The 9,736-nt window shown below is 32.1% G+C and overlaps 1 long non-coding RNA gene across 1 annotated transcript; it reads right to left on the bottom strand.

Moving 5' to 3' along the window:
• Positions 1-5,142: 5,142 nt before the first annotated feature.
• Positions 5,143-9,736, bottom strand: LOC124371956. Its single transcript, XR_006923289.1, has 3 exons — positions 9,580-9,736; positions 7,046-7,120; positions 5,143-5,280 (listed from the first exon to the last, which is right to left on the bottom strand). It is a non-coding gene; the product is annotated as an uncharacterized LOC124371956 (long non-coding RNA).

Genomic DNA, 9,736 nt, shown 5'->3' with positions numbered 1-9,736 from the left:
TACAAATAAATTGATCAATGAAATACATACACCTGAGGTAGGTGAGATAGGATAGGTAGTGTATTTTGTCCTATCATGTGCTCGCTAGTTCACTAGTAGATTTATGGTATAATACCCTTAGAGACTTAAACATTAAAACTATTCATAGTTCTGTTTGGCATCCAGCCTCAAATCCAGTTGAAAGGGCTAATAAGGAAATTACTAAAATATGCAGGATATACTGCCATGAGAAACATACTAAATGGCCATTAGTACTAAATTTTCATTGAAAAGTGTTTAAAATCATTCCGTGCATGAGACCACGGAAGAAATCCCGTTTGAACTAATGTTTGGTAGGAAAGATAGGAATTTTTTACAGGATATGGTTCAATTTCCCAAAGAGAAAAGAATGTTAGCTGACTATCCCAGGTAAAATAAGATTAGTCAAAGATAGACTAGTTTCAAAAGGGGAAAAAAGGAAAAGAAAATTTGATAATAAGGTCAAACCAATTAGATTTAGTATAGGAGATGAAGTTCTAGTAAAAACACATTATCTGTCTGACAAACTTGACAAGAAAATTAAGAAGTTCTTTTCTGCTTTATGAGGGCCCGTATAGGGTGTCACAAATAAAATTGGAAAACGCATATGTTGTGGTCAACGAAGATGGTGGTGTGATAGGAACATTTAATGTAACACAATTAAAAAAGTTTTATCGAAAATTTTTGGTTTAGTTCAAACAAAGATGGAGGGTTAAAACAATATGGGTTTCGTTGATTTTTATTATTCCTTTGTAGCTTTTTCCCTTCGAAAGATAAAAAAGTCTTACAAAACAGAATAAAATGGCATGGCTGGATTTTGTACGATTTGACGGCCATGGGACAAATAAATGTCAAAAACCACATATCACACACAGTTAGGTTTCTGGGTGGTTAACACAAAAAACATACTCATCTAAGACGATTGAAGTCAACTTACAGTACAAGGTACACGATCACACACAGTTTATTGTTTCTTTCTGGGTTTGTAAATAGTTAAAAGTGTAAGATTCATAACCAAATTATTAAATATGGTTGGATTGAATACGGAGAATGACATTCAAGTAAGGAAACACAGTTTATTTTAAATTGAAACTACAGTAAATTCTAAAGAAAAGAAACGAAGAAGAGAAAAGTAAAAGCACAAGAAGACTAATTGAAATAATGTATTGTTTTTCTGATGAGTTAGTTTATTTTGTTGTACGGATAAAATAATAATAATAATGAAGTAACATGGGGGATACTGAGATGATAATAATAATAAAGCAAACTGGGGGGTATAACTGGTATAAAAGTAATTATTCTTAAAGTAAAATGTTAGAGGTAGGTCAAGTAGGTGCCTGTTTAATAGTTAATATGATAATGATAGATAGAGGGGTAGTGTAAAATACACTGAACAAAGGCTAAAGGTGAAGGATATATTGTGAATGGAGTGGATAAATAATAGTAGAGAATAGGAGTGGAAATTGAGAGGTTGGGGACAATTTAAAAGTGGAGATGGAAAGTAGGAGTTACAGGATAATGTATGAAATAGAATTGAGCCAATAAAATAAATTCAAAAGTCAGTACTAAAATTTAATTAATTCAGAGGGGGGATGAAATAAAAAGGAAATATATTAGGCTAGTAAATATTTGGTTTAATAATCATTTAATCAACTTATAATAATGAAGTGCAATGACACTTAAAAGGGATTTTAACTGTGCGAAATGGGTATTTTATGGTATGAGGAAGTTAGGAGAATATTGTATTAAATGAATACAAATAAATGAGTGAGAAGAAAAGAATTCAGCTAATATATAATAAAAAAAAAAAATAAAACTCAAAACAAAGGGACAAAATTGTATTATTATGACTGGGGGGTTGCAAAGGAATTTCATTAGTTTAAAAAATTGGGTAAGTAATTAATAAAAGGTGATAAGTATTAGATAGTGCGTTGAAGTAAAAATAGTACAACAAATAGGTAAACAAGGAGGGTAAATAAAAATAAACTACAAAATAGACAGGTTATAATTATTATAACCTCGATTAAAATAAACAAAACAAAAATATTTAAATTATGTAAGATTATTACAAAGGATAAATAATTAAATAAATTTTTACCATTTATTGTGTATAATTTCTAAAAAAAAAAGGAGAAACAAAATTTTTTTATAAACTGTGTGGAGAGATTGTTAGTTAATTATGAATGAATTTGTAAGATGAAAAATGCTGAGAATGAATTTTTATCTAGTAACAATAGTAGTAATAATTTATTTGAAAAAATAATGGTTCTCATATTTATGTTATGTTGATTGTTTTTGACTTAGTTGTAAGAATGTTTAATACAATAATGTAAGTACTATTTTGTGAAAAACTTTAATTTTTAAATATTAGGAAATGTTTAGCGTGTAAGATGTGAAAGTGAGTGCGCGAATATCACAGGCAAATCACAACAAATTAAAATCACCAAAGCAACTGGACTTGGACACTTTTAAAGTCATGGTGTGTTTTTTATGAATCTACCACAAGTATGGACACTTTGAAGTCATGGTGTGCTTTTCTTTATGTCTGAAAATAAGTCTAAGGACACATAAGTTTGAAGAAGTTTCTGTCAGTGAAGATGAGAATAGTTGTTTAAAATGGAACATTTTAAAAGCATTGGATGTGAGAAAAGTCAAAAACGTTTGGATCAATTCACTGCAATAATACAATTCACTTTGGAAACAAGTGATGAAATAAAAACTGTTCTCACCAGAAGGAAATAGAAATGTGGAAAGGCAAGAACTTTTAATCAAATTCAACTTCCAAAGGTGATGTTAAATGAAGTAAATATGGAAAGGCAAGAAACTTTTAATCAAATTCAACTTCCAAAGGTGATGTTTAAATGAAGTCAGACAGATAAAGCGCTGGGCCAATAAGTATAGAAGCTGTGATAACTCACCATGACTGTAAGTCTATGAACTAAGAGAGTAAACTGTGATAACTTAGCCTGTAGACAATAGCAAAACTTAAACTTCACAAAATTTTAACTTTAAGTAAAAAATTTTGTTCGTCAAAGAAAGCATGAAGAAAAATTTGTAAAATTAGATTTTAATTGACAGTTTGTTTATTCTTTGTTCTTCAATTTATTTGTTTTTGTAGTTAGGATTGTTTAATATGTATATCTTTGTTATTTTAAATCATTCACTGTAAAAGTTTTTAATGAGTAAAATTTTGTAATGAAAAAAATTTTCAATTTTACACCACAAAATTTGGGGGGTATCTGTAACGGGTATAGGCCTAGCCTGTAACCTAAATCAACTTTTACAATTAATAATAAATTCGGGAATAATATAATACAATAAATAATATTTTTCTATTAATAATAAATCTAAATGAATAGGAATCCAGACCGACAATTTAATTGCTTAGTTAATGTTATCATTCTCATATTTGAGAATAATCAAATTTCAATTCATTATGAAGCTTAGTTGTGCATGGTGGACATAGCCCGTCACTGGACAGTTTTGTAACCTCAAACATAAATCTCGAATGGTAAAGTGGCCATATTTAATAAAACTCGATAGTTCCTCATCAACATCAAAGAACAAAGGTAAACACGGCAAAACGCGTGCCACGATTGGCTAACGTAAGGATTAATTCTCATTGGAGGGTAGCGACCCCGCGGGAACGCAAACTCGTTTTCTGCGCACCGAATTCGAGTGGGTTGTCAGCAGAAGTAAAAGCGGATCATTTTTCGACCAGGAAAAACGGAAAATTTCCGTTTTGAAGGGTATCACTTTTCCCTCTCTGCGACTACTGACGCGGAGTTTGGGGAAAGAGAGAGTCTTCTTCCTCGACCTCTTGATGATGTAGTTAACGTTGTGAAATAGTTTTCAAAATTTTTCAATTATTAATCAGTCTTTTTTCAATGTGATCCAAATTTAAAATTTTTTTTCAATTATCTGTGAGGACCCGCCGTGTCGCCATCATGGGATTTGGTGAATATGTTTAAGAGTATATTAAACCTTTTTGATCAACATTTTAACTAATCAGACTCTAAATTTTAACTGCTAGGGAGTAGGGGTATTTTCTAATTAATTATTTCAAGCTAATTGGATTTTTGTGTTGTAGGATGTTATTTTAAGCATAGCCATAATTTCATTTCATCAAAATCATGTTTCATTAGTATTAGTTTTTATTCAATAAAAATAAAATTTGTTTCTATCAAAAATTTTATTTTCATTTTACCACACATAGCTGCCCTACGCCGCACCCATTGTAAAACGACCCTGTAAAGACAAAGAGTCTAAAGCTAATATATTTTTCACAAAACCTATCTTTTTACAATTTATTTTAATGTAACGTATCCGTTACATGGTGCCAAAATGTTTTCACAACAGTGTTTCGTTGTGAATAAACTCTCGTCTGAATACGTATGCGATCTAGCGGAGTAGGTAAGAAACATTTTCTAGTAGTTTTCATTATTCACACTAGACCGCAATTACTCTTTTATTTCTTTTTAGGCCCAATTTACTGCCATATGACAACATTCAATCAGTTGTTCCAAGTAATCAGCTGATTCTACTTATGTCTCTGTACAACTCTTGCAACATGTTAACCTAACTTTTATTATGTTACCTGTTGTGTTTTTACTATGTAACAATATTTATTTTATATTCATATTTTGTAAATATAATAACTTTTGTGCATAATTAGAATAATTTCTGTATAAATAGACAAAAATACTACAAACATGCTAATTTGAGTGTTTTTCATAACGTCTCCCTTGCATTAAATCCAAATTACCAATAAAAAAATCTAAAAATTTAACATGGAGTCGAATGATGGATAAGAGCTTTGAGGAATTACATCATAAACTACTGTGTAAGCTTTGCTATCTGCGTCAGCCTACATTGCCTCCAGTCACTAGGTTTAACAGTCCCCACCAACCAGGAGATACACCATCTGCAGACAACGTAGTATGAAAGCTGCGGTGAGCAGTAGCATACTTATCATGTACATTATCCATTCTCTAACAGTTTGAATGTTTGACTATCACGGAATGTCTTCGGCACTGTTACGATCAAAAGTCTAAAACACTAGAAAAAGTACATGGAACTCTATTGTGATCATTTAGCATAATGGGAACAACAACTTACATGAAATTCCTTGATAAATTTACTGACTGAAGCAACATCTGATGGTGCAGCATCCACGTCGGAATACTCATTGTCAAATGATTCTCCAATGGGTGTGTGTTGCTGAGATACTTCGATGGTTTGCGGCTACAAATACACTAAAACCTGAAAAAACAAATTAGAGTCACTATAATTTAATTATTATAATTGTACTTCGCTTCTAACACCAATGTTTCTCATGTAATGCGTCCTCAACGAGAAAATACAAACATTATTAGGCGTGAATTTATTTGTAAAATAACTTGAATTATGAGCTTGAAATAATGAACAAGCTTTATTAGGTGCATTATTGACACACTAAACTTGTCTATTTTTGAAAAAATACAAATCAATACAACACATTATTTAATTGTTTAATCTAAATATGAATTGCAATAATTAATATATATATCAGCAATTAAACTTACAAAAATTCATAACTCCGTTAATTGTGAATGTAGACAAAAGACAAAATGTTTTGTGGAAATTTTACAACATTTACTAAACATTTTTAAATTAACAATTTTTGGTATCTCAAACTGTTTTTGAAAAATTTTTCTCACCAAGAAAATCATCTTTAGCCATGATAAAATTATTTGAGGAGTTATTGAATATTTTGTGGAAAATATCATAGATAAATTTCACAATATTTTATGATGTAACTCAAATTATTTTGCTACGATATATTTTTTTTTGAAAAAATCGAGTTTAAAAGATGGTAGTCTCATGTGTAATTTACAAAACATATTGTTAAAACCTCACAGGAGGGGTTGCCCAGGAGGCGTTGCCGTAATGTTACAACACCAACCTTGTTGAAGTTACTCTGTACCTTGTAAACCCTAAGTAGGTACAATTTAACCAAATTAAATTACATAACTATTGTAAATAAACATTATTTTTCGAACAAATTCGTTCAATCCTAAAAACATTTGGGGGAGGGGGAGATTCACAACACAGAAACTTGTTGTTATGACCTGTGACATGTATCCTAGCACCACAGGCTTGGGTACAACTTGTACAATAATGAAATAGAATTTTTGGTACTTTGGGATTATACCGACCACACCCAGACATGAATCGTTATTTGACATTTTGCTTCTACTGATTACTAGATTAGCGTAGTAGAACAATATTTCGTCAATATAAAACAGGAATTGTCTTATCGCAAACCCCTCCCCATCCTCAGACAGAGGTCAAAGTCGAGCGGTCTAGTAGATAACGTGATTGCAGAGTCTCGCCGCCCGTTCAGCTGGTGCGTCGCTTTGTTGTATTTCCGTGTTTTAGCTCTACATTTCTCCAAACACAAAAATTCAACAAAAACAAACATTACCAAACTAAAACTAAACTCTTTATTGAAAAAAAACACTCAAAACTTGTTTTTTATTCTTGATCACACTCCGCCACCCCAAAATGTGATGGTGCTGCCAAAGCCCGCGCTGATGTCGACGAAAGAAAAACATCCCTCGAGATAGTACCTATCAGTAAAATATCAAATTCTAGAGGGGCTGATCAGAAATATAAATTGAATTGTAATGAAAAGGCAATTATGTACCGTGTAAATCATGTGATGCCGCGCGGCCCTGCCGTAATCGGAATTCTCGAGAAAGATAAGATAACAGCGACAACAATACCGATCACAATACCTGGAAAATGCTTGTAAGTTTGTAATTTTGTAATTAAAGAGTTGTTTTTTTTTCGTTCTATTATGTTTGTTTCTATAAATTTATATTTTTGTGTTCTTCATACTGGTGTTTATATTTTTGTGTTCTTCATACTGGTGTGGTCGGTATAATCCCAAAGTACCGAATTTTTTATTTTAACTATACCATAACAAGTTTTTAACAAGAAACATTATTTTTAACATCTTAGGATTTCATTATTAATAACTTACACAACAACGCGGCTCCTGAGGTTTTGAGAAGCGTCTTCATAATCTGTTTCCTTCAAGAAATTATCAGCATCTTTTCTGAAACAAGATGAGTCTTACAATATAATAATTTGATTTGATTAGTATAAGAAAACAATACAAATATAAATTTTATTAATTTAACTTTAATTTTGAGTTAAGCTGCATTTCATTTTCAGCTTAGTGCAGATTGCTGCTGAGTAACCAGACTGAGTTCCTTTGTAGCCTAGATGTCTCTGAGGTCAAAGTGGTGCAAGGAGTTCGTTTGAACGTATTCATCGCTGACTTTTTTATAGATCCCGGGTAGGGTACGATAAGCGGACCCGGTTTTTTATATCGAAATTGACAAACGATATTACTTAATCATAACCATCGATATAATCAATCGATACTGATTAATTATTTTGAACTATTAACTTAAATAATCTATATCAACAGCTGTAAACACTCGAAAATAATACACGTAGGATAATATTTCAATTTTACATAAGTAGGCTAATTCTGATTATTAAAAAATGGCAGTCAATTTTAGAAAACTACACGACGTTGCTTTTTCGTGGCTTCAACATGTTGGACTCGTACCGAAAAACCCATTATGTGAAATTTGTGGGAATGAAACAACTGTAACTGTGAGAGGAGTAAATATGGTTGTCTTCAGTTTTCCTAATTTTGGTTATAAATAATTTGTTTGTTCACTGTAAATATTAAATTCATATTTTAATTTTAAAACATATGATTGTTATTGAGGGCTATAGGTACTTTTATATCGATTGATAGTCTAGGATTTGAGATGTCGAATATTAGGTATCGATGACTATATTCTTCGATATAAAAAACCGGGTCCGCTTATTGTACCCTACCCTAGAAGATCCCTTCAGACAGACATAGACTCAAGACTCAAGGAGTCAATTCTTTGTAAAATCGTAGATAAGCTGTACTAAGCTGAAGGTGAAATGGAGCTTAACTCAATACTCACATTAAATCAACCCTTCTCATCACAGCTACTTTAAAATGGTTATAAAATCGAGGAATTTGTCTGCCTGGCAGTACGCACACATTAAGTTAAGGTCACTGAACTACGTGGCGACATCATGCATATGCAACATTGTTCATGTATCTTCATATTTTTAGGTTATATATTTAACTTTGGTAATAGTTCTCACCGACATCACTTCCTTTTCGGAGGCAGAAAACAGGAACCGATTTTTTATAATGACATATATAATTTTCAGGTAAATCTTAAGCTCAGCGACTACCGCTCCAATCGCCGTGATTTTTTGCAATACTAACACAGGTTAACGTAATTTCACCGAAAAAAATAATCCCGATTATCGCCGTAGCCGTTTACTCCCCCCCCAAAAAAAATGTCGGAAAAAATAAAATTAAAAAAAACCTGACTGACATCGCATTTATTTGTTTTTTTTGGTATTATTAGTTCGTAGGGCTGTAGTCCAGGTACTACTTCTAGTATAAACTCGTCTTATCTTATCAGTGATAAACGCGCGCGCCGGTTACCTTTTGCTTGTAATGAAACCTGCGTTAGATCTGTGTCTGAGTTTTTTGTGTGTAAGCAGTCATGGCGTGATCTGGGCTTGGACTTTGCAAGCTCGAGTTAATTTTTTTTTCTAAAAGAGCAAGCAGCGGGCAAGCATCGCGTGATCTGAGTTTTGAATACGCAAGCTAGGGTCTTTTTAGCGTAGCGTGTGACAAGAACTATTGCACGCCATGTCAATAACTTCACTAATTATTCCTTGTCCATGTGGGTTTGTTTGTTTTACGTCTGGCGGTCAATCGAAGCCGTCCTATAGGTCACGTGACCCGCCAGGCCAATCGGAAACTTTCCTGTTTGTCACGTGACTACTGTAAACTCATCAAAACGACCATGGTCACCCATTGCTTTTAATTTGATAGTCGAAAATCTCGTTATTTATGTGTTTTGTACTGCCAACATTTTACTGCCGAAAAACTGGTTTTTATATGTTAGCGATAATCGGGACTATTGTTTTCGGTTGGTGAAATTACATTTAACCTGTGTTAGTATGCAAAAAATTACGGCGATTGGAGCGGTAGTCGCTAAGCTTAAGATTTACCAATTTTCACAGTAAGTAAAAAAAGTCTGTTTCTTTCTAATATTGTAATTGTTTTAGGTCTCCGGTAGGAATATCCATCATGAATATCCATTATTCGATTGTGGTGGTAGCCTTATTATACTGCAGCCCTGTTGTGGATTTAACCACTTATTCCATAACTAGTGCAACCAACCACTATTCAAAAATAACTAACACTTTGCTAATGTGGCAAGAAATTAAACAGTAAAATAGGAATATTACATTTCTCATGTCAAAGTATTTTTTTATACTAAAATAAAAATTATTACTATGAAACTCGTAAATTTAGATAATTTATAACCTAAAAGTAATCTAACATAAACATTAAAAAACTGCTGGCAAGTTATTGTCTGCAACTTAATTCTTATAATTAGTAATAATTATCGTAAATATGTAAATAGCTAAACTTACATTACAACTTTTTCTGTATTTTAGATCTAGAATTACGTATTAAATTTCTTGTTATACATTGAATGCTCACTATTTAGTCCAAAAAAGCCTTATCACTGACAGGTAAGGTAATAGGGATAACCAAACCTAACTAAATGGACTCACTCAATTCAATACA

Source organism: Homalodisca vitripennis, unplaced genomic scaffold, assembly GCF_021130785.1.
Source record: "Homalodisca vitripennis isolate AUS2020 unplaced genomic scaffold, UT_GWSS_2.1 ScUCBcl_2314;HRSCAF=6938, whole genome shotgun sequence".
In the NCBI taxonomy this organism is placed as follows: Eukaryota; Metazoa; Arthropoda; class Insecta; order Hemiptera; family Cicadellidae; genus Homalodisca; species Homalodisca vitripennis.
This window is presented reverse-complemented; position numbering and strand designations above follow the sequence as displayed.